The 24,384-nt window shown below is 47.5% G+C and overlaps 1 protein-coding gene across 14 annotated transcripts in view; it reads right to left on the minus strand.

The window, feature by feature from the left end:
- LOC125467601 (cadherin-18-like) overlaps positions 1–24,384 on the minus strand; it is a 588,086-nt gene that overhangs the window by 234,787 nt on the left and 328,915 nt on the right. Inside the window, exon 1 of one of the 14 annotated variants that reach the window (XM_059651859.1) lies at positions 19,281–19,328. The exons of the other annotated variants lie outside the window; for them this stretch is intronic. The gene's annotated coding sequence lies outside the window, so the exon portion shown is untranslated. Of the gene's footprint in view, positions 1–19,280; positions 19,329–24,384 lie in introns of those variants that run through there. 14 annotated transcript variants of the gene reach the window in all.

A 24,384-nucleotide genomic window follows, 5' to 3' on the forward strand; every position in this document is an offset into this window, starting at 1 on the left:
TAGGTAGAGAGGAGAGTATAGGTAGGGAGGTAGGGAGGGGATAGGTCAGTCCGGGGAAGACAGACAGGTCAAGTAGGTGGGATGAGGTGAGTAGGTAGGAGATGGAGGTGCGGCTTGGGGTGGGAGGAAGGGATGGGTGAGAGGAAGAACAGGTTAGGGAGGCAGAGACAGGTTGGACTGGTTTTGGGATGCAGTGGGTGGAGGGGAAGAGCTGGGCTGGTTGTGTGATGCAGTGGGGGGAGGGGACAAACTGGGCTGGTTTAGGGAAGCGGTGGGGGAAGGGGAGATTTTGAAGCTGGTGAAGTCCACATTGATACCATTGGGCTGCAGGGTTCCCAAGCGGAATATGAGTTGCTGTTCCTGCACCTTCGGGTGGCATCATTGTGGCACTGCAGGAGGCACATGATGGACATGTCATCTAAAGAATGGGAGTGAGAGTGGAAATGGTTTGCGACTAGGAGGTGCAGTTGTTTATTGCGAACCAAGCGGAGGTGTTCTGCAAAGCTGTCCCCAAGCCTCCGCTTGGTTTCCCCAATGTAGAGGGAGGCACACCGGGTACAATGGATGCAGTATACCACATTGGCAGATGTGCAAGTGAGCCTCTGCTTAATATGGAAAGTTATCTTGGGGCCTGGGATGGGGGTGAGGGAGGAGGTGTGGGGGCAAGTGTAGCATTTCCTGCGGTTGCAGGGGAAGATGCCGGGTGTGGTGGGGTTGGAGGGCAGTGTGGGGCGAACAAGGGAGTCACGGAGAGAGTGGTCTCTCCGGAAAGCAGACAAGGGTGGGGATGGAAAAATGTCTTGGGTGGTGGGGTCGGATTGTAGATGGCGAAAGTGTCGGAGGATGATGCGTTGTATCCGGAGGTTGGTGGGGTGATGTGTGAGAACGAGGGGGATCCTCTTTGGGCGGTTGTGGCGGGGGCGGGGTATGAGGGATGTGTTGCGGGAAATGCGGGAGATGCGGTCAAGGGCGTTCTCGACCACGGTGGGGGGAAAGTTGCGTTCCTTGAAGAACTTGGACATCTGGGATGGGCGGGAGTGGAATGCCTCATCGTGGGAGCAGATGTGGCAGAGGCGGGGCAATTGGGAATAGGGGATGGAATTTTTGCAGGAGGGTGGGTGGGAGGAGGTGTATTCTAGGTAGCAGTGGGAGTCGGTGGGCATGAAATGGACATCAGTTACAAGCTGGTTGCCTGAGATGGAGACTGAGAGGTCCAGAAAGGTGAGGGATGTGCTGGAGATGGCCCAGGTGAACTGAAGGTTGAGGTGGAAGGTGTTGGTGAAGTGGATGAACTGTTCAAGCTCCTCTGGGGAGCAAGAGGCGGCGCCGATACAGTCGGAAGGAAGAGGTGGGGTTTGGGGCCTGTGTAGGTGCGGAAGAGGGACTGTTGCACGTAACCTACAAAGAGGTAGGCATAGCTGGGGCCCATGCGGGTGCCCACGGCCACCTACTTTGTCTGTAGGAAGTGGGAGGAATCGAAAGAGAAGTTGTTGAGGGTGAGGACGAGTTCAGCTAGGCGGATGAGCATGTCCATGGAGGGGGACTGGTCGGGCCTGCGGGACAGAAAGAAGCGGAGGGCCTTGAGGCCATCTGCATGCGGAATACAGGTGTATAGGGACTGGACGTCCATGGTGAAAATGAGGTGTTGGGGGCCAGGGAATAGGAAGTCCTGGAGGAGGTGGAGGGCGTGGGTGGTGTCACGGATGTAGGTAGGGAGTTCCTGGACCAAAGGGGAGAAAATGGAGTCCAGATAGGTGGAGATGAGTTTGGTGGGGCAGGAACAGGCTGAGACAATGGGTCGACCAGGGCAGGCAGGTTTGTGGATTTTGGGAAGGAGATAGAAGCGGGCCATGCGGGGTTGGGGAACAATGAGGTTGGAGGCTGTGGGTGGGAGGTCTCCTGAGGTGATGAGGTCATGAATCGTGTTGGAGATGATGGTTTGGTGTTCGGGGTTGGGGTCATGATCGAGGGGGCGGTAGGAGGTGGTGTCGGAGAGTTGGCGTTTGGCCTCAGCCATGTAGAGGTCAGTGCGCCATACTACCACTGCGCCACCCTTGTCTGCGGGTTTGATGGTGAGGTTGGGGTTGGAGCGGAGGGAGCGGAGGGCTGCCCGTTCTGCGGGGGAGAGGTTGGAGTGGGTGAGAGGGGTGGAGAGGTTGAGGCGGTTAATGTCTCGACGGCAGTTAGAGATGAAGAGGTCGAGGGAAGGTAGGAGGCCTGGGGGTGGTGTCCAGGAGGAGGACTTGTGTTGGAAGTGGGTGAAGGGGTCAGTGGAGGGAGGATTAGGTTCCCGGTTGAAGAAGTAGGCATGGAGGCGAAGACGGCGGAAAAACTGTTCTATGTCCAACCGTGACTGGTATTCATTGATGTCTGGTTGTAGGGGGAGAAAGGTGAGCCCCTTACTGAGGACTGGCCGTTTGTCCTCAGTCAGTGGAAGGTCTGGGGGGATGGCGAAGATGCGGCAGGGCTCAGTGTGGCTGTCTTCTCTGGGATTGCTGGCTGTGGAGGTTGTGGGCGGGGCGATGAGTTCGTTGGCCGTGGGCGAGGTTCTGTCGGCGTCAGCCATGGGCGAGGTTCTGTTGGCGTCGGCCGTGGGCGGGGTTCCGTCGGCGGTTGGAGGAGCGGGGTGGGCGGCAGCAGCTGCAGTGAGGGTGGTGTGTGAGGTGTTGTAACTGGAAGTGGAGGCGGTCAATGCAGCAGCGGTCCCGGAAGTGGTGTGGCCGGCGGAGGCGGATGTGACTTCTCTTTCGATTCCTCCCACTTCCTACAGACAAAGTGCGTGGCCATGGGCACCCGCATGGGCCCCAGCTATGCCTGCCTCTTTGTAGGATACGTGGAACAGTCCCTCTTCCGCACCTACACAGGCCCTAAACCCCACCTCTTCCTCCGTTACATTGATGACTGTATCGGCGCCGCCTCTTGCTCCCCAGACGAGCTCGAACAGTTCATCCACTTCACCAACACCTTCCACCCCAACCTTCAGTTCACCTGGGCCATCTTCAACACATCCCTCACCTTCCTGGACCTCTCTGTCTCCATCTCAGGCAACCAGCTTGTAACTGATGTCCATTTCATGCCCACCGACTCCCACAGCTACCTAGAATACACCTCCTCCCATCCCCCCTCCTGCAAAAATTCCATCCCCTATTCCCAATTCCTCCACCTGCGCCACATCTGCTCCCACGATGAGGCATTCCACTCCCGCACATCCCAGATGTCCAAGTTCTTCTTGGGACCGCAACTTTCCCCCTACAGTGGTCGAGAACGCCCTTGACCGCATCTCCCGCATTTCCCACAACACATCCTTCACAATACGCCCCCGCCTCAACCGCCCAAAGAGGATCCCCCTCGTTCTAACACACCACCCCACCAACCTCCGGATAGAACGCATCATCCTCCGACACTTCCGCCATCTACAATCCGATTCCTCCACCCAAGACATTTTTCGATCCCCACCCTTGTCTGCTTTCCAGAGAGACCACTCTCTCCGTGACTCCCTTGTTCGCTCCACACTGCCCTCCAACCCTACCACACCCGGCACCTTCCTCTGCAACCGCAGGAAATGCTACACTTGCCCCCACACCTCCTCCCTCACCCCTATCCCAGGCCCCAAGATGACTTTCCATATTAAGCAGAGGTTCATCTGCACATCTGCCAATTTGGTATACTGCATCCATTGTACCCGGTGTGCCTCCCTCTACATTGCGGAAACCAAGCGGAGTCTTGGGGACCGCTTTGCAGAACACCTCCGCTTGGTTCGCAATAAACAACTGCACCTCCCAATCGCAAACCATTTCCACTCCCCCTCCCATTCTTTAGATGACATGTCCATCATGGGTCTCCTGCAGTGCCACAGTGATGCCACCCGAAGGTTGCAGGAACAGCAACTCATATGCCGCTTGGGAACCCTGCAGCCCAATGGTATCAATGTGGACTTCACCAGCTTCAAAATCTCCCCTTCCCCCACCGCATCCCAAAACCAGCCCAGTTCGTCCCCTCCCCCCACTGCACCACACAACCAGCCCAGCTCTTCCCCCCCACCCACTGCATCCCAAAACCAGTCCAACCTGTCTCTGCTTCCCGAACCTGTTCTTCCTCTCACCCATCCCTTCCTCCCACCCCAAGCCGCACCTCCATCTCCTACCTACTAACCTCATCCACCTCCTTGACCTGTCCGTCTTCCCTGGACTGACCTGCCCCCTCCCTACCTCCTCACCTATACTCTCCCCTCCACCTATCTTCTTTTCTCTCCATCTTCGGTCCGTCTCCCCCTCTCTCCCTATTTATTCCAGAACCCTCACCCCATCCCCCTCTCTGATGAAGGGTCTAGGCCCGAAACGTCAGCTTTTGTGCTCCTGAGATGCTGCTGGGCCTGCTGTATTCATCCAGCCTCACATTTTATTGTCTTGCATTCTCCAGCATCTGCAGTTCCCATTATCACAGAAATATTGTGGAGTTTAGGCACTCAAACCTGCCCATTGTTGAAAATTGTGTCTTAAATCTAAACCTCTTACTGTTCAGGTATTTGCATGATGGTTGTCCTTCGTGGAGCCTCCAAAATGTTGTTTCATGGAGCTGCGTGCTTTTAGAACAAGTAAGTCACATTGAACAGCAATTGTGTTAACTGACCTTTTTGCAGATATTTAATTATCCAACAAGACTCATGTAAGGTTTCTGCTTTCAGCAGGCTGGCCGCTTTGTCCTGTACTTTAACGAATACCATTCACGGTATCAATGAGCTCAGTTTGACGAACATTTAATTCACATGGGGTGACAGCTCATTTTATATTTCTTTTATTTTGTTGTGTTGCTGTGTACCTTTTTTTTGGAAAGCAGCACTTACTTAATGTGTTATAAAAGCTATCTTTGCAAAAACATTCAGAAAACAATTGGTTGTAGACCATGCATAGATGGTTTGGAAGTAATAGAACACTGATTCCCGATTTGTCATCTGTAGATTTTGCAGGATGTCTGCATTGCTTACCATTGTAATCGGGTGTACTGGTGGATGAGGTGCTCACCTGGGCAGGAGAGCAGAGAAGGCAATGGCAATGTGCGCAGCAAAGCCTCGGCTGACTTTCTCACCGAGAAAACAGTGCAGGGACAAGCAGTGCAAAAATCACAATGTGTGCAAGCGAAAGCTTGACAATGAAAAACGTTGTTTCTTAAAATGGCCATTAGAACACTCTTTTTATGTGCAGCACTTTCATATTCTGGCTATTATATTGTAAAAAGAGAGGTGGGTGGGATCTGAAATCACTAAGCCATTTCAAAACTGATCCTTCAACCAGAATGTTTTGGAACAACTGTAAATGGAACTAAAATGAAACACTTAATCCATACAAAACAGAGCCGCTGTAAAAGATTCACAGCCTTGTCTCTCAATATCTGACTGTAAAGTGCTTTTAAACCCCAGGAGAGTTGTTTGTTTGGTAAAATCCTCTCCTCTTCAACAATCCTCTCCAGGGATCCTTAGGGCACGTTTGTGGAGAGAGTGCCCAACAAGACATTGTAGAAACAGGCCAATACAGAATACTTTACCTCCAGGTGGTTCAAACTGAAAGCTCCTATTGCTTGCCCTTTGTCACTGTTTGATCTGTGAAACTGGAGCTTCAATCAAGTTGGTATCAAACATCAAAGGTGAAGCTCCAGCCATTTTTACCAAATAAAAAGAAGTCAGTACACTTATTGAGCAGGTAATTGCCTCGATCCAATTGAGGCTGATCTAATTATAAACAGTGGGATACATATGCAGCTCAGATCATCAGGTCCCAAACTGAATGAACTCTCTGTGCGTTGGTGAAAGTAATTGACAATGGAAAGTGCATCTTTCTTAGCTACTTGACTGGAAATTCAAAACAGAAGACTGTTTGTTACGCTGATTATTAACAGAGTGAATTTAAGCAGTAACGTATTTCAGAGTTAATCTGATAAGCTTCTGCTATTGTTAGAGATGAACTTGCATCTAAGAAGGACAGTAAGGCTTGCAATAAATAAAATGAACTAATTCTGTCAACTAATTTAATTACTAAGTTATTGTTGAAAGCAGTACACTGAAAGAAAACAAAAAAACTTTTCATGGCAAACTTCATTTAGTTCATTTCTGGCTCTTCTAAGAAATCAACCAACTAATCATCCTCATTGAAATACAGTGGCTGCCAACCTGCGTTATCCTAAATAGATACAAGAAGTGTATGTTAATCAATAACAAACAGTTGGAGAAATGTCACACTGATCCCCATTGGCTGACAATTGTGTTATCATGTGTATGAGGTTTGGTAAAGCCTATTCACCTTATCTAGTGAGATAGATTTCTGTTTACTGCTCAGCTATCTTCATAAATAAAAAAAAGCATGAAATTCAACTTGTAAAGATGAATTCTGTCATTTTAAAGTATTTAAAATAGGTTGAGAGCAAAGATAAATTCCTGTGTCCTCTTGCTAGGCTCCTGGAGTTTCCTTGAACGGACATATTCAAATAATTCTATTCTTTATTAATAATGGAATGAAAATTCCACTCAATAGACAATAGGTGCTGGAGTAGGCCATTCGGCACTTCGAGCCAGCACCACCATTCATTATGATCATGGCTGATCATCCACAATCAGTGTCCTGTTCCTGCCTTATCCCCATAACCCTTGATTCCACTATCTTTGAGAGCTCTGTCTATCTCTTTCTTGAAAGTATCCAGAGACTTGGCCTCCATTGCCTTCTGGGGCAGAGCATTCCATAGATCCACCACTCTCTGGGTGAAGAAGTTTTTCCTCAACTCTGTTCTAAATGGCTGACCCCTTATTTTTAAACTGTGTCCTCTGATCCTGGACTCACCCATCAGCGGAAACACGCTTCCTGCCTCCACAGTGTCTAATCCCTTAATAATCTTATATGTCTCAATCAGATCCCCTCTCATGCTTCTAAACTCAAGAGTATAGAAGCCCAGTCGCTCCAATCTTTCAACATATGATAGTCTTGAAAGTTTACACATATTTGGGGTCTGGAGTTAATGCTGAGGACTCCTCGGGCAGTTCTTTCCCAACTGGGTTTTATCATTGTGCCACCACTTCCGTAATCAGTAAGATGTTAGTTCGGAGGACTTTGCAGGATTGTGTTTGATTTTGTTTCTTATGCACGAGTTCCCACCTTAGATTCCAGGTGGTCCTGTCTGATTTCCTTCTTTTATCCCCCTTTTGAATGCTGGATATAACCAAGTGACTTGGTTGGCCATTTCAGAGGACAGTTAAGAATCAACAACATTGCAACACTCTGAAGTCACACATTGGGCCAGAACAGACAAGGACAGCAGTTTCTTCAGACCTTTAGTGAACCAGATTTCATCTATACAACAATTGACTATGGTTTCACAGTCATCATTAGAATTAGAACATAGAAAAGTGCAGCACAGTACAGGCCCTTCAGCCCACGATGTTGTGCCGTGGATTAATCCTAATCCAAAATGAAATAACCTAACCTACATTCCCCTCAATTCACTCTTGTCCATGTACATGTCCAGCAGTTGCTTAAATGTCACTAATGACTCCCCTTCCACGACTACCACTGGCAAACTATTCCATGCGCTCACAACTCTCTGGGTGAAGAACCTCGCTCTGACGTCTCCTCTATACCTTCCTCCTAACACCTTAAAACTATGACCCCTTGTGGCAGTCAATCCTGCCCTAGATTACATTATTAAATTTGAGTCCTACGTTCCATTGTCGTGGGATTCGAACCCAGATAATTATCGAGGTTAACACGGCGTACAGCTGGACGAACACAGCAGGCCAAGCAAGATCAGAGGAGCAGGAAAGCTGACGTTTCAGGTCTAGACCCTTCTTCAGAAATGGGGGAGGTGAAGGGGGTTCTGAAATAAGTAGGGAGAGGGGAAAGGTGGATCGAAGATGGATAGAGGAGAAGATAGGCGGAGAGGAGGCAGACAGGTCAAAGACGCACAAATGGAGCCAGAAAAGGTGAGTGTATTTTGGGAGTTAGGGAAAGAATAGGCCAGTCCAAGGAGGATGAACAGTTCAAGTGGATAGCATGAGGTTAGTGGGTAGGAGATGGGGATGGGGCTTGAGGTGAGAGGAGGGGATAGGTGAGAGGAAGAACAGGTTAGGGAGGTGGGGACGAGCTGGGCTGGTTTTGGGATGCGGTGGGGGGAGGAGAGATTTTGAAGCTTGTGAAATCCACATTGATACCATTTGGCTGCAGGGCTCCCAAGCAGAATATGAGTTGCTGTTCCTGCAACCTTTGGGTAGCATCGTTGTGGCAGTGCAGGAGGCCCAGGATGGACATGTTGACTGAGGAATGGGAGGGGGAGTTGAAATGTTTTGCAACTGGGAAGTGCATTTGTTTATTGCGAACCAAGTGCAGGTGTTCTGCAAAGTGGTCCCCAAGCCGCCACTTGTTTCCCCAATGTAGAGGAGGCCACAACAGGTACAGCGGATACAGTATACCCACATTGGCAGAGGTGCAGGTGAACATCTGTTTGACATGGAAAGTCTTCTTGGGGCCTGGGATGGGGCTGAAGTGGGAGGTGTGGGGAAAGTGTAGACCTTACTGCAGTTGCAGGGAAAAGTGTCGGGTGTGGTGGGGTTGGAGGGGAGTGTGAAGCGGACAAGGGAGTCCCAGAGGGAGTGGTCCCCCACAAAGCAGGTAAGGGTGAGGAGGGAAAAATATCTTTGGTGGTGGGGTTGTCCTCCCTTCGGAAAAACCTCAGTGGATCTCTCTCCCACTGCAACTCTCTCATAATCCATCTTCTATCCACCTCCCCCTCTCTCCGTATATATTTCAGAACCCCCTTTCCCTCCCCCATTTCTGAAGAATGGTCTCGGCCCAAAATGTCAGCTTTCCTGCTCCTCAGATGCTGCTTGACCTGTTGTGTTCATCCAGCTCTAGACCTTGTTATCTCAGATTCTCCAGCATCTGCAGTTCCCACTATATCAGATGTAATTTAGCCCAACCTGTTTAAGATCAGTCATTACCTCCCCATTCTCAGCCTATTCATTGCTGACACCCTTGTCAATGAGCTTGTTACCTTTAGGCTCAATTAACCCTCTGCTCCAGGAGCCAAACTCTCAATAATCACAAGCTAAGTTCAGCTCCTCCAAATTTTGTTACCCATCTCTTAAACAGCATGCAATCCCATTCTGCGATCAGTCATGTAACCAGTAGCCTACAGTGTTTCACATTTGTAGCCTAATCCCTCCCCACATCGATAATCTCTAGTCTGTAACCTGGGGAACTCTGCTTTTTTGAATCTCTACTTCTTGTGAATTTCACACTCCTGAAAGTCACCAGTTTCCTATTTAAGGAACAACTGTGCAGTTTTGTGCAACTAAAATTTACTCAATCACAGCCACTTCTAATCTGCAACACCTCCCTCGGATGCTACACAGAAGCATAGAAAATATGATCAGGAACAGGCCATTCAACCCTTCAAAAATGCTCTGCCATTTAATATGATTGTGGCTTAATCATCCAGCTCAGTCCCCTGTTCCTGCCTTCACCACATATCCTTTGGTCCTTCTTACGTTAAAAAGTATATCTAATACTTTAAAAAAAACTCCAATAAGTTAGCGAAACAGTTTTCCTTTCACAAAACTGTGTTGATTCTGCCCGATTACTTTGATTTTTTTCGAAATGCCATGCTGTAATGAGTTTAGTAGCAGTTTCTAATATTTCACCCAATGACTGACGTTAATTGCCTAGAGTTTCTTGGTTTCTGTCTCTCTGTCTTTGTAAATAGATGAGCTCCATTTGCTTTTGTCAAATCCAATGGATTGTTCGTCGAATCTAGGTAATGTTGGAAAACTAAACCAACACATCAACTATTTTAGTATTCTTTTTGCTAAGACCTGAGGATGAAATTCAGCAGTACCCAAGGATTTGTCAACCCACAGCTTAAACAAACTATTCAGTACCACTTCACTGGGGTTGTAATTTTCTTTCATTCCTCTGCTCCTGTCATTTCCTGATTTGCAGCTAATTTGGAGGTTTATTTGCATCCCCAACAGAGCAAGTCGTCAAACTTTCTGTTCAATTCATGTGCCGTTCCTTATTTTCTATTAACTGTCCAGACTGAGTTCCTATAGGACCAATACTCATTTTTGTTCAATTTTTTTTTCCTTTCTAAATATCTTACTACCTGTTTTGGTATTACCATCTTGTTTTCTCTTTAGGCTGCGAATTGGTAGTGAATGGAGAGTGAGGGACAAGTGTTCCTAGACCATGTTCAGGGCAATTTGTAATTCTATCTACAAAGGATGGGGGTAGCAGATGCATGGGGTGACCATGACCTGCAAGTTCCCTTCCAAGCCACTCACCGTCCTGATTTTGAAATATATTTCTTCATTGACATTGGATCAAAATCTTGGAATTCCCTCCCTAAGAACATTGTGGGTCTACTTCCATCACATGGACTGCAGGGGTTCAAGAAGGAAGCTTAACATCACTTTCTCAAGGCAATAAATGCTGGCCCTGCTAGCAATGTCTATATTGCACAGTGACCAAAGTAAGCATGTATCCAAGAGAGGATGCACTTTTGGACCTGGTTTTGGGAAATATGGTGGGCAAAATGGTTCAAGTGTCAGTGAGAGCACATTTAGGAGAGAGTGATCATTGCATTGCAAGATTTAGGATGTTGGCAGAATATGACAATAGTCAACCCACAGTGAGAAAAATCAATGAGCAGAACAGAGCTGGGCAGGATAAACTGGAATGAATGGTTAGTTGGAAAAACTGTCACTGATCAATGGGTTACCTTCAAAGAGGAGATGGTTCAGAAATGGACAAAATTTTAGAATTAGTATGACACACAAGGAGGAACACTTGGACCACTGTGCCTGCACCAGATCAATCATCATGTGCCAATCTCCTGTCTTTTCCCCAAGACACTAACATCTTTCCAAAATATCATCCAATACACCCTTGAATGCTTCAACTAAACCTGCTTTCACCACATTTCCAGCCACCACATTCTACATTCCAACATACTGTTGTAAAATGTTTACACAAGGTATATCAATGACTTGGATGAAGAAACAGCAGGTTTGTTGGCCAAATTTGCTAATGATACAAAGGTAGGGCGCAAAGTAAGTTTTCAAGAGCCATGGGGAAACCACAAAGAAATGTAGATAGGTTAAATGGCTCAGCAAAGATCTGGAAAATCGAGTATAATGTGGGAAAATGTGAAATTGTCCACTTTAGCAGGAAGAATAAAAAAGCAGACTATTGAAATGGTGAGATGTCGTATTGATTTTCCATGCAAAGGGGTTCGGGTGTCCTCGGGTAGGAATCACAAAAGGCCAGTCTGCAGGTGTATCAAGTAACTAGAAAAACTCATAGAATGTTAGTGTTTCATGGAATGGAGTGGAATTTCTGTAGAGAACAGTGAGAAGACAATTGGGATACAGTACCTTGTATTAGTCACTCTATTTCAGAGGTTCAACTTGACAAATGCCTGGAAATTGGCGGATTGCCTTCTGACAAAAGATTAGACAGGATAACGAAATGTGTGGCTGGATGAACACAGCAGGCCCAGCAGCATCTCAGGAGCACAAAAACTGACGTTTCAGGCCTAGACCCTTCATCAGAGAGGGGGTTGGGGTGAGGGTTCTGGAATAAATAGGGAGAGAGAGGGAGGCGGACCGAAGATGGAGAGAAAAGAAGATAGGTGGAGAGGAGAGTATAGGTGGGGAGGTAGGGAGGGGATAGGTCAGTCCAGGGAAGACGGACAGGTCAAGGAGGTGGGATGAGGTGAGTAGGTAGGAGATGGAGGTGCGGTTTGAGGTGGGAGGAAGGGATGGGTGAGAGGAAGAACAGGTTAGGGAGGCAGAGACAGGTTGGACTGGTTTTGGGATGCAGTGGGTTGGGGGGGAAGAGCTGGGCTGGTTGTGTGGTGCAGTGGGGGAGGGGACGAACTGGGCTGGTTTTGGGATGCGGTGGGGGAAGGGAAGATTTTGAAGCTGGTGAAGTCCACATTGATACCATTGGGCTGCAGGGTTCCCAAGCGGAATATGAGTTGCTGTTCCTGCAACCTTCGGATGGTATCATTGTGGCACTGCAGGAGGCCCATGATGGACATGTCATCTAAACAATGGGAGAGGGAGTGGAAATGGTTTGCGACTGGGAGGTGCAGTTGTTTATTGCGAACCGAGCGGAGGTGTTCTGCAAAGCGGTCCCCAAGACTCCGCTTGGTTTCCCTAACGTAGAGGAAGCTGCACCGGGTACAGTGGATGTAGTATACCACATTGGCAGATGTGCAGGTGAACCTCTGCTTATTGTGGAAAGTCATGTTGGGGCCTGGGATAGGGGTGAGGGAGGAGGTGTGGGGGCAAGTGTAGCATTTCCTGCGGTTGCAGGGGAAGGTGCCGGGTGTGCTGGGGTTGGAGGGCAGTGTGGAGCGAACAAGGGAGTCACGGAGAGAGTGGTCTCTCCAGAAAGCAGACAGGGGTGGGGATGGAAAAATGTCTTGGGTGGTGGGGTCGGATTGTAGATGGCGGAAGTGTCGGAGGATGATGCGTTGTATCCGGAGGTTGGTGGGGTGGGGTGTGAGAACGAGGGGGATCCTCTTTGGGTGGTTGTGGCGGGGGCGGGGTGTGAGGGATGTGTTGCGGGAGACACGGTCAAGGGCGTTCCCAACCACTGTGGGGGGAAAGTTGAGGTCCTTGAAGAACTTGGACATCTGGGATGTGCGGGAGTGGAATGCCTCATTGTGGGAGCAGATGCGGCGGAGGTGGAGGAATTGGGAATAGGGGATGGAATTTTTGCAGGAGGGTGGGTGGGAGGAGGTGTATTCTAGGTAGCTGTGGGAGTCAGTGGGCTTGAAATGGACATCAGTTACAAGCTGGTTGCCTGAGATGGAGACTGAGAGATCCAGGAAGGTGAGGGATGTGCTGGAGATGGCCCAGGTGAACTGAAGGTTGAGGTGGAAGGTGTTGGTGAAGTGGATGAACTGTTCGAGTTCCTCTGGGGAGCAAGAGGCGGCGCCGATACAGTCATCAATGTAACGGAGGAAGACGTGGGGTTTGGGGCCTGTGTAGGTGCGGAAGAGGGACTGTTCCATGTAACCTACAAAGAGGCAGGCATAGCTGGGGCCCATGCGGGTGCCGATGGCCACCCCCTTAGTCTGTAGGAAGTGGGAGGAATCGAAAGAGAAGTTGTTGAGGGTGAGGACGAGTTCGGCTAGGCGGATGAGGGTGTCGGTGGAGGGGGACTGGTCGGGCCTGTGGGACAGGAAGAAGTGGAGGGCCTTGCGGCCATCTGCATGCGGAAAGCAGGTGTATAGGGACTGGATGTCCATGGTGAAAATGAGGTGTTGGGGGGCAGGGAATAGGAAGTCCTGGAGGAGGTGGAGGGTGTGGGTGGTGTCACGGACGTAGGTAGGGAGTTCCTGGACCAAAGGGGAGAAAATGGAATCCAGATAGGTGGAGATGAGTTCGGTGGGGCAGGAGCAGGCTGAGACGTTGGGTCGACCATGGCAGGCAGGTTTGTGGATTTTGGGAAGGAGATAGAAGCGGGCCGTGCGGGGTTGGGGAACAATGAAGTTGGAGGCTGTGGGTGGGAGGTCCCCTGAGGTGATGAGGTCATGAATGGTGTTGGAGATGATGGTTTGGTGCTCGGGGGTGGGGTCATGATCGGGGCGGGGGGGGCGGTAGTAGGTGCTGTCGGAGAGTTGGCGTCTGGCCTCGGCGATGTAGAGGTCAGTGCGCCATACTACCATTGCGCCACCCTTGTCTGCGATTAGACAGGCTGGGTTTTTATCCATTGTAATTTAGAAGAGTAAAAGGCAACTTAATTGAAACATTTTAAATCTTGCTGGGGCTTGACAGAGTCGACGTGGGCAAGATGCTTCCTCTTAAGATAAAGTTTATAACAGGCATTGCTATTTAAAACACAGAGGAGAAAAGGAGAAATTATTCTCTTCAGGGGTTCTTGAACTCTTCCTCAAAATGTGGTAGAAGCTGAGCGTTTGAATATTTTTAAGGCAGAGGTGGACAGGATCTTGGTAAACAAAAGGGTGAAAGGTTATCAGGGATAAATGCAACTGTGCAATTGATGTTAAAATCAGATCAGCTATGTTCACCTTAAACCGAGCTGGCTTGAAGGCATGTTCACATATATTACAGGTACACCCATTTAACGTGTTTTTGATTGTTACTGTTTGAAAGTATGTTCAAACATTTTTCTGAGGGACTTGCGTCTCTGTCAAAAGCCTGAGGTTAAAGTTGATATTCTTCCCAGAGCCTTCTCTCAAGAGCAGAAGGAAATTCCCTTCATGAAAGAAATTTCAGAAAGTTCCAGCAAAGCCCCGCCTGATTGTGGTGAGCTTGTTCAAAAATCAGTGCAACTCTCTTCAAACAACATCTTGACTTTCTTCAGGCAGCATCAATATCTCATTGTTGCTTTCGCTTTTCAAATGACCCAAAGAGAAGCTTAGAGAACAATTGTTAGCCATGGTGCAAGTGGGAACACTCTCATCTCAGAGACAGGAGGTGGAGTCAGCTCTAATCCCATTCCAGTCCTTGAGTGGATGAAGCTGGGTAGACCTTTCGCTGATGACAGTGCCACACTGACAATTGTTCCTTCTTTCAAAAAAAATATGATCTGAGGCATCACCTGTGTTCTTGGGTGGGTGTTCCAGATCCTATGACTCTATTTTGAAGAACCATTGGGGAGTTATTCTCCCATCCTGACTCAAAATTTATCTTTCAGCCAACATCATTATTTTGTTTGGGGGAACATGCTGTTCCTGAAGTGGCTGCCGTAACTTCTAAATTACAGTGACCATGTTTCAGAAATACTCCACTCGCTGCAAGCACTTGGCAATGTCCTGTTATCAGGAAAAGTGCTTCGTGAATGTATTTCTTTTTCTTTTCAATCCCTTTGTTTCACAGGAAAAATTAATTTTAGCCTGAGAACAAGAATTGATTAGAAATTTTATGCTCCAATTTACTTTTAACGATCATCTGAAAAGAATAATTGTTTCCCTTCAGACTTGTTTTCTCCTTCTCCTTGCAAAGTATAGATTTTCTCAGATTGCAAAATGAAAATTTAGAAATCTTTGGGTGAAAACTGAGAGACTGAAGGCAAGCCCTTCTTGAGCTTCTGGCCTCATTAAATTTATTCAATGGACCAAAACACTCCACACAAATGCAGCTGCTTCTCTCTCTGAGAGGGTAGGTGGAACTGGCAATAAACGAAGCTGTATTTGTGTGGGGAAGGTTTTGGTGGATGAGCCTCCTCAATTACTATGGAGAACTCTCCTCTCCAGCTTCATATCTGGTTACCCCTCATCATTCTCAACCAGTCTGCAGACTTTGGTATTTTTGGCCTGAGCATTCTCCTTTATATGTGCCTCCACTCTTGTTCAGCTGGGTGGGATTGTCCTCTTTTTGTCCCATTCTTAACTATATAATTGTAGAATCACCTACAACAGATTCTCTTTTTGTTACTTCAATCAACACCATTTATCCCCCTTATTTCTCACCATATAGAACATAGAACATAGAACATTACAGCACAGTACAGGCCCTTTGGCCCTCGATGTTGTGCCGACCTGTCATACTGATCTGAAGCCCATCTTACCTACACTATTCCATGTACGTCCATATACTCATCCAATAACGACTTAAATGTACCTAAAGTTGCTGAATCTACTACCGTTGCAGGCAAAGTGTTCCATACCCTTACTACTCTAAGTAAAGAAACTACCTCTGACATCTGTCCTATATCTTTCACCCCTCAATTTAAAGCTATGCCCCCTCATGCTCGCCGTTACCATCCTGGGAAAAAGGCTCTCCCTATCCACCCTATCTAACCCTCTGATTATTTTATATGTTTCAATTAAGTCACCTCTCAACCTTCTTCTCTGTAACGAAAACAGCCTCAAGTCCCTCAGCCTTTCCTCGTAAGACCTTCCCTCCATACCAGGCAACATCCTAGTAAATCTCCTCTGCACCCTTTCCAAAGCTTCCACATCCTTCTTATAATGCGGTGACCAGAACTGTACACAATACTCCAAGAGCGGCCGCACCAGAGTTTTGTACAGCTGCAGCATAACCTCTTGATTCCGGAACTCGACCCCTCTATTAATAAAAGCTAAAACACTGTATGCCTTCTTAACAGCCCTGTCAACCTGGGTGGCAACTTTCAAGGATCTGTGTACATGGACACCGAGATCTCTCTGCTCATCTACACTACCAAGAATCTTACCATTAGCCCTGTACTTTGCCTTCCGGTTACTCCTACCAAAGTGCATCACCTCACACTTGTCTGTATTAAACTCCATTTGCCACCTCTCAGCCCAGCTCTGCAGCTTATCAATGTCTCTCTGTAACCAATTACATCCTTCGTCACTATCCACAACTCCACCGACCTTGGTGTCGTCTGCAAATTTACTAACCCATCCTTCTACGCCCTCATCCAGATCATTTATAAAAATGACAAACAACAGTGGACCCAACACCGACCCGTGCGGTACACCACTAGTAACTGGTCTCCAGGATGAACATTTCACATCAACTACCACCCTCTGTCTTCTTTCAGCAAGCCAATTTCCGATCCAAACTGCTATATCTCCCACAATCCCATTCCTCTGCATTTTGTACAATAGCCCACTGTGGGGCACCTTACCGAACGCCTTGCTGAAATCCATACACACCACATCAGCTGGTTTACTCTCATCTACCTGTTTGGTCACCTTCTCAAAGAACTCAATAAGGTTTGTGAGGCACGACCTACCCTTCACAAAACTGTGCTGACTATCCCTAATCAAATTATTCTTTTCTAGATGATTATAAACCCTATCCCTTATAATCTTTTCCAACACTTTACCAACAACTGAGGTAAGGATCACTGGTCTACAATTACCAGGATTGTCTCTACTCCCCTGCTTGAACAGGGGAATCATATTTGCTGTCCTCCAGTCATCTGGCACTATTCCTGTAGACAATGAAAAGTTAAAGATCAACGCCAAAGGCTCGGCAATTTCCTCCCTGGCTTCCCAGAGGATCCGAGGATAAATCCCATCCTGCCCAGGGGACTTATCTATCTTCACCCTCTGTAGGATTTCTAATACCTCTTCCTTGTGAACCTCAATCCCACCTCGTCTAGTAGCCTGTATCTCAGTATTCTCCTCGACAACATTGTCGTTTTCTAGAGTGAATACTGTTGAAAAATATTCATTTAGCGCTTACCCTCTCTCCTCTGGCTTTACACACAACTTACCACTACTATTTTTGATTGGCCCTCATCTTACTTTCGTCATTCTTTTATTCCTTAAATACCTGTCGAAAGCCTTAGGGTTTACGCTGGTCCTATCCACCAACAACTTCTCATGTCTCTTCCTGGCTCTTCTGAGCTTTCTCTTTTGGTCTTTCCTGGCTACCTCGTAGCCCTCAAGCACCCTAACTGAGCCTTCACATCTCATCCTAACATAAGCCTTTTTCTCCCTCTTGACCAGAGATTCCACCTCCTTCGTAAACCCCGGCTCCCGCGCTCTACAGCTTCCTTCCTGCCTGACAAGTACATACTTATCTAGGACACATATTTTCATTCCCTTGAATATGCTCCACATTTCTAATGTGCCCATCCCCTGCAGTTCCTTCCCCATCCTATGCTCCCTAAATCTTGCCTAATCTCAGTGTAATTGCCTTTCCCTCAGCTATAACTCTTGCCCAGTGGTATACACCTATGCCTTTCCATCACTGAAGTAAACATAACAGAATTGTGATCGCTATCACCAAAGTGCTCACCTACTTCCAAATCTAACACCTGGCCGGGCTCATTACCCAGTACCAAATCTAATGTGGCTTTGCCACTTGTTGGCCATTCTACATACTGTGTCAAGACGCCCTCCTGCACACACTGGACAAAAACTGACCCATCTATAGTACTCGAACTATAGTGTTCCCAGTCAATATTTGGAAAGTTGAAGTCCCCCATGACAACTACCCTGTCTCTCTCACTCCTATTGAGAATCATCTTTGCTATCCTTTCCTCTACATCTCTGGAACTATTCGGAGGCCTATAGAAAACTCCCAACAGGGTGACCTCTCCTTTCCTGTTTCTAACCTCAGCCCATACTACCTCAGTTGATGGGTCCCCAAACATCCTTTCTGCAACTGTAATACTGTCCTTGACCAACAATGCCACACCGCCGCCCCTTTTACCATCTTCTCTGTTCTTACTGTAACATCTAAATCCCGGAACCTACAACAACCATTCCTGTCCCTGCTCTATCCATGTCTCCGAAATGGCCACAACATCGAAGTCCCAGGTACCAACCCATGCTGCAAGTTCATCCACCTTATTCCGGACGCTCCTGGCATTGAAGTAGACACAGTTCAAACCAACTTCTTGCTTGCTGGTGCCAACTTGCGTCCCTGAAACTTTATTTCGGACCACCCTACTCTCAACCTTTTCTCTACCTGAACTACAATTTTGGTGCCCATCCCCCTGCTGAATTAGTTTAAACCCACCCGAACAGCCTTAGCAAATTTCCCCCACCCCAGGATATCGGTACCCCTCTGGTTCAGGTGAAGATCATCTTGCTTGTAGAGGTCCTACCTACCCCAGAACGAGCCCCAATTATACAAGAATCCAAAACCCTCCCTCCCTGCACCATCCCTGTAGCCACGTGTTTAACTCCTCTCTCTCCCTGTTCCTCGCCTCACTAGCACGTGGCACGGGCAACAAGCCAGAGACAACAACTGTTCGTCCTAGGTCTAAGCTTGCATCCTAGCTCCCTGAATTTCTGCCTTAAATCCCCATCTCTCTTCCTACCTATGTCGTTGGTGCCAATGTGGACCATGGCTTGGGGCTGCTCCCCCTCCCCCTTAAGGATCTTGAGTGGTTTACTATTGCGAAAGCATTAAAAAGTAAAAGCTACTATTGATTTGAGTTGAAGATCTTCCAAAAGTATTTTTCATAGGATGTTAGAATTGCTGGCTGAGCCAGTATTTATTGCTCATCATTCACTGTCTTTGAGAAGGTGGTGATAAATGGTATTCACGAACCTCTGCAGTTTTGGGCTGTAGGGTTATCCACAAAGATATGGCTAAGGGAGATCCTGTATTTTATCCAGCTCAAGTGAAGTAACTGTGATATATTTCCAAGTTGGAATGATGAATGTTTTGTAGGGTAACTTGTAGATGTTGGCGTTCCCATGTATCTGCTGTCCTTGACCTTCGAGGTGGAAGAGATCGTATGATTTGGATAGTTCTGATGAACAAATTTTAAAGAAAAGGTACAGCAAGTAATGAGGAAAGCAAACTAAATGTTTACCTTTATTGCTAGGAAGGTGGGCAGGCAGAAGTAGGAAGGTTTCGCGAGAACTTTGGAGGGCTTTGATGAGATCATAGCTGATATTCCATGTGCAGGCTTCATCTGTTCACCCAGAGAGGAATCTCCTTGCATTAACAGTACTTCAGACAAGGTTCATGTGGCTGTTCCTCATGTGGCGGGTTGATTTAGGAACTGATCAGGCCTTTCTACATTTGATAAATCAGAGGTGATTTTATTGGAACATCAAAGATCTTGAAGAGAATTAACAAGATGGATACCGAGAGGAGTTTGGATGTAGGACTAGAAACAGGGAGAACAGTTTAAAAATAAGGAGTCCCCCATTTAAAACAGTCATAAGGAGGCATTTCTTCTGAGAGAAGGTCATCAAGCTTTGGAATTCTCTTCCTCTGAGAGCTGTGGAGGCTGCACTATAGAATAAATTCAAGGTGATTGAAACAGTTTTTTTTAAATAGAGGGGAAAGCCAAAGGTCTTGGAGAGATGCTGGAATTAAGGATACAACCCAATCAGCTGTGATCTAATTGGATAGTACAGCAAGCACTTGGAGCCAAATAGCCTACTCCTATTTTTAACAATCCTGCAGCCTTATGATGTTGAATGGGTTTTGCTCACCCTTTGAAGAGAGACACAGGACAAGCAGAAAATTAGAATGCATGGTTTCATCTTCATACTGAGAATTAGCTAATGCTATTTACCTCAATATTTATTTGTGGACCTTCAATGAATAATTAATTAATTATTTCAGTTAGTTTCAAAAAGGACTTACTTCCTTATTTCCACTCAGGAGATAGAGTGAAGCTATTTCCACTTGGAAAAAAACAGGTACAAGAACTGAGAGGGCATCAATTTAAAAAGTGACGTGCAAACAGAGCAAGGATGATCTGTGAAGAGAACTCTTCTGCGTAGTTAGGGTCTGGAATGCAGTGCCTGGAAATGCAGTGGAGGCAGGTTCAATTGAGGCTTTCAAGAGGAGTATTGGATTATTACTTAAATGGAGATGACACGCAGGGATATGGTAAAAAATAAACTACAGGAGATTACCAAGTGCCAATGATGGACTGTTAAAAGCTGATGCAGGTATGGTGGGCTGAATGGCCTCCTTCTTTACCATAGCATGTTATGGTTTTGTGAATAAGGCTTTTTGCTCACCTTACTTTTGATCCTGTTCTTTTTATTTGTTAAATAATAATGGTGTGCAGGGATATTGGCGAGAAGGAAAGCAGGAACATGGTACAAGTCAATGGAGCTTGGGTAGGCATCTTGTGCCAATTGACCTCATTCAGCATTGGAATAACTCTGAGCTTTTGCCACTCAATGCATAGTTGCTGTGCACTCTGAGAATTAGCACTGCCCAACAGCAGTTGCCCCCTCTCACACCATGTAAGGCTGAGGGGCACCACGGAGCTAAAGGCTGGAAGCAGGAGGCAACCAGAGCTGGATTTGTGGATTACAACAATTGGCTGGCACGATAGCTTGTATTGCATGGGTTTGAAATGGAGATGGTTTGCATGAGTGGGTTAATATGGGTGAGTCAGACTAGAAGATAGCTGAGCTTTTATAGCTCCAACTAATGTAGATCATTGGTAAATATATTGTCTGTGACAGACACTACCTGGTGCCATGAATAGATTTACATTCCGACTGAGAGTTTGTCTGAAAATGCACTGCTCCCTCTGAGCTGTTCCTACAAAAGCAATGGGGTGGCTTTCTCCTCTTCCCCTTGGACAGCGTGTGAATTAATCAACTCCAAAGCAGAAACTTCCCTTATTTGAACATTCCCCACCAACCTGCAGATGTGTTTCCTCTTTGTGCAGATATTCTAGCACAATCAAAATAGATTGAAAACTAAAATGGCTTCACAAAAATCTGGATTTTTATAACATCCTTTCAGAGAAATCAAAGGGACAGCTGGTTACCAGCAATAAATCATGCCCCACACTAACAGTGAATCATTATTCAGTGTTGGCCACATACTTTAATCTCACAATTTTAAAGCTATTAATCTGGTAATAGTGCGCATTTAGACAGATTAATCTAGGTTTATAGTTGCTGTGTGATATGTGCTACAAAGCAGGGTGACAATGCAACAGGACTGTGTGCTTCAACATGACTTTGTTCTCCATAAGATATAGGAGCAGAATTACACCATTTAGTTTAATATGTGTCCTCTGCTATTTCATTATGGCTGATATGTTTCTCAATCCCATTCTCCTTCCATCTCCCTATAACTCTTGATCCCCTTACCAATCAAGAGCCCAACTATCTCTGTCTTAAATGCACTCAATGGCTTGGCCTCCACAGCCCTCTGTGCCAATGAGTTTTACAGATTCACCACCTCGTGACTGAAGGAATTCCACCACATCTCAGTTCTAAAGGGTTATCCCTTAACGCGGAGGCTGTGCCCTCGGGTCCGAGTCACTCCTATGCATGGAAACTTGTCCATGTTCACTCTTTCCAGGAGTCTCCGTGTTCTATAAGCTTCATCATAACCCCCCCTCCCCCAACATCCTCATAAACTCCATTGAGTATTGACCAAGAGTCCTCAACAACTTCTCATACAATAAGCCCTTCATCTCCAGGATTATTCTTGTAAATTTTCTATGCAGTCCTTCCGACTCCCACCACCCCTGACTTCCAATGACACATGTCCTTCTTTAGATACAGGGACCAAAACTGCTCACAAATTCCAAATATGGTCTGACCAGAGCCTTGTACAGCCTCAGCAGTACATCTCTGCTCTTGTATTATATTTGAAATGACTACTAACATTACTTTTGCCTCTCTAATGCCAACTGAACCTACATGTTAACCTGAAGAGAATCCTGAACTGGAGTTCTGATGACCCTTTGTGCTTCAGATATCTAAAGCCTTTCCAGGTGTAGAAACTAGCATATGCTTCTATTCGAGATAATGGGAACTGCAGATGCTGGAGATTCCAAGATAATAAAATGTGAGGCTGGATGAACACAGCAGGCCAAGCAGCATCTCAGGAGCACAAAAGCTGACGTTTCGGGCCTAGACCCTTCATCAGAGAGGGGGATGGGGGGAGGGAACTGGAATAAATAGGGAGAGAGGGGGAGGCGGACCGAAGATGGAGAGTAAAGAAGATAGGTGGAGAAGGTGTGGGTGGGGAGGTAGGGAGGGGATAGGTCAGTCCAGGGAAGACGGACAGGTCAAGGAGGTGGGATGAGGTTAGTAGGTAGCTGGGGGTGCGGCTTGGGGTGGGAGGAAGGGATGGGTGAGAGGAAGAACCGGTTAGGGAGGCAGAGACAGGTTGGACTTTCTCTACATTGGGGAAACCAAGCGGAGGCTTGGGGACCGCTTTGCAGAACACCTCCGCTCAGTTCGCAACAAACAACTGCACCTCCCAGTCGCAAACCATTTCCACTCCCCCTCCCATTCTCTTGATGACATGTCCATCATGGGCCTCCTGCACTGCCACAATGATGCCACCCGAAGGTTGCAGGAACAGCAACTCATATTCCGCCTGGGAACCCTGCAGCCATATGGTATCAATGTGGACTTCACCAGTTTCAAAATCTCCCCTTCCCCCACTGCATCCCTAAACCAGCCCAGTTCATCCCCTCCCCCCACTGCACCACACAACCAGCCAGCTCTTCCCCCCCACCCACTGCATCCCAAAACCAGTCCAACCTGTCTCTGCCTCCCTAACCGGTTCTTCCTCTCACCCATCCCTTCCTCCCACCCCAAGCCGCACCCCCAGCTACCTACTAACCTCATCCCACCTCCTTGACCTGTCCGTCTTCCCTGGACTGACCTATCCCCTCCCTACCTCCCCACCCACACCTTCTCCACCTATCTTCTTTACTCTCCATCTTCGGTCCGCCTCCCCCTCTCTCCCTATTTATTCCAGTTCCCTCCCCCCATCCCCCTCTCTGATGAAGGGTCTAGGCCCGAAACGTCAGCTTTTGTGCTCCTGAGATGCTGCTTGGCCTGCTGTGTTCATCCAGCCTCACATTTTATTATATGCTTCTATTCATCCACTTCACTAACACCTTCCACCCCAACCTTAAGTTTACCTGGACCATCTCTGACAACTGTCTCTCCTTCCTGGACCCCTCTGTTTCCATCTCTGGCATCCACCTGGAAACCGATATCCATTTTAAGCCCACCAACTCCCACAACTATCTAGAATATTCCTCCTTTCTCCCACCTTCCTGTAAAAAGGCCATCCCCTATTCTCAATTCCTTCCCCTCCACTGCATCTGCTCCCAGGATGAGGCATTCCACTCCCGAACATCCCAGGTGTCTTTGTTTTTCAAGAACCGCAACTTGCCCTCCACTGTGATCAAAAATGCCCTCGACCATGTCTCACGCATTTCCCGCAACTCATCCCTTAAACCCCCTGTCTGCAATAACAACCGAAAGAGAATACCTCTCATCCTCACATACCACCCCACCAACCTCCGGGTACAATGCATCATCCTCTGACACTTCCGCCATCTACAATCCAACCCCACCACGAAAGACATTTTTCCATCCCCACTCTTATCTGCTTTCTGGAGGGACCACTCTTTGTGCCTCCCTTGTCCGCTCCACACTCCCCTCTAGCCCCACCACCTCCAGCACTTTTCCCTGCAACAGCAGGAAGTGCTACACCTGCCCTTACACCTCCTCCCTCAGCCCCATCCCAGGCCCCAAGAAGACTTTCCACATCGAACAAATGTTCACCTGCACATCTGCTAATGTGGTATACTGCAGCCACTGGTACTGTTGTGGCCTCCTGTACATCAGGGAAACCAAGCAGAGGCTTGGGGACCGCATTGCAGAACACCTACGCTCAATTCACAACAAACAACTGCACTTCCCAGTCGCGAGCCATTTCAACTCCCCCTCCCATTCCTTAGATGACATGTCCATTCTGGGCCTCCTGCAGTGCCACGATGACGCCACCTGAAAGATGCAGGAACAGCTTGGAACATATTTTGCTTGGGAGCCCTGCAGCCCAATGGCATCAATGTGGATTTCACAAGCTTCAAAATCTCCCCTCCCCCAACCACATCCCAAAACCAGCCCAGCCTCCCTAACTATTCCTCCCACCACAAGCCCCATCCCCATCTGCTA

The sequence above is a fragment of the Stegostoma tigrinum genome, chromosome 2 (assembly GCF_030684315.1).
Source record: "Stegostoma tigrinum isolate sSteTig4 chromosome 2, sSteTig4.hap1, whole genome shotgun sequence".
Taxonomy (NCBI): domain Eukaryota; kingdom Metazoa; phylum Chordata; class Chondrichthyes; order Orectolobiformes; family Stegostomatidae; genus Stegostoma; species Stegostoma tigrinum.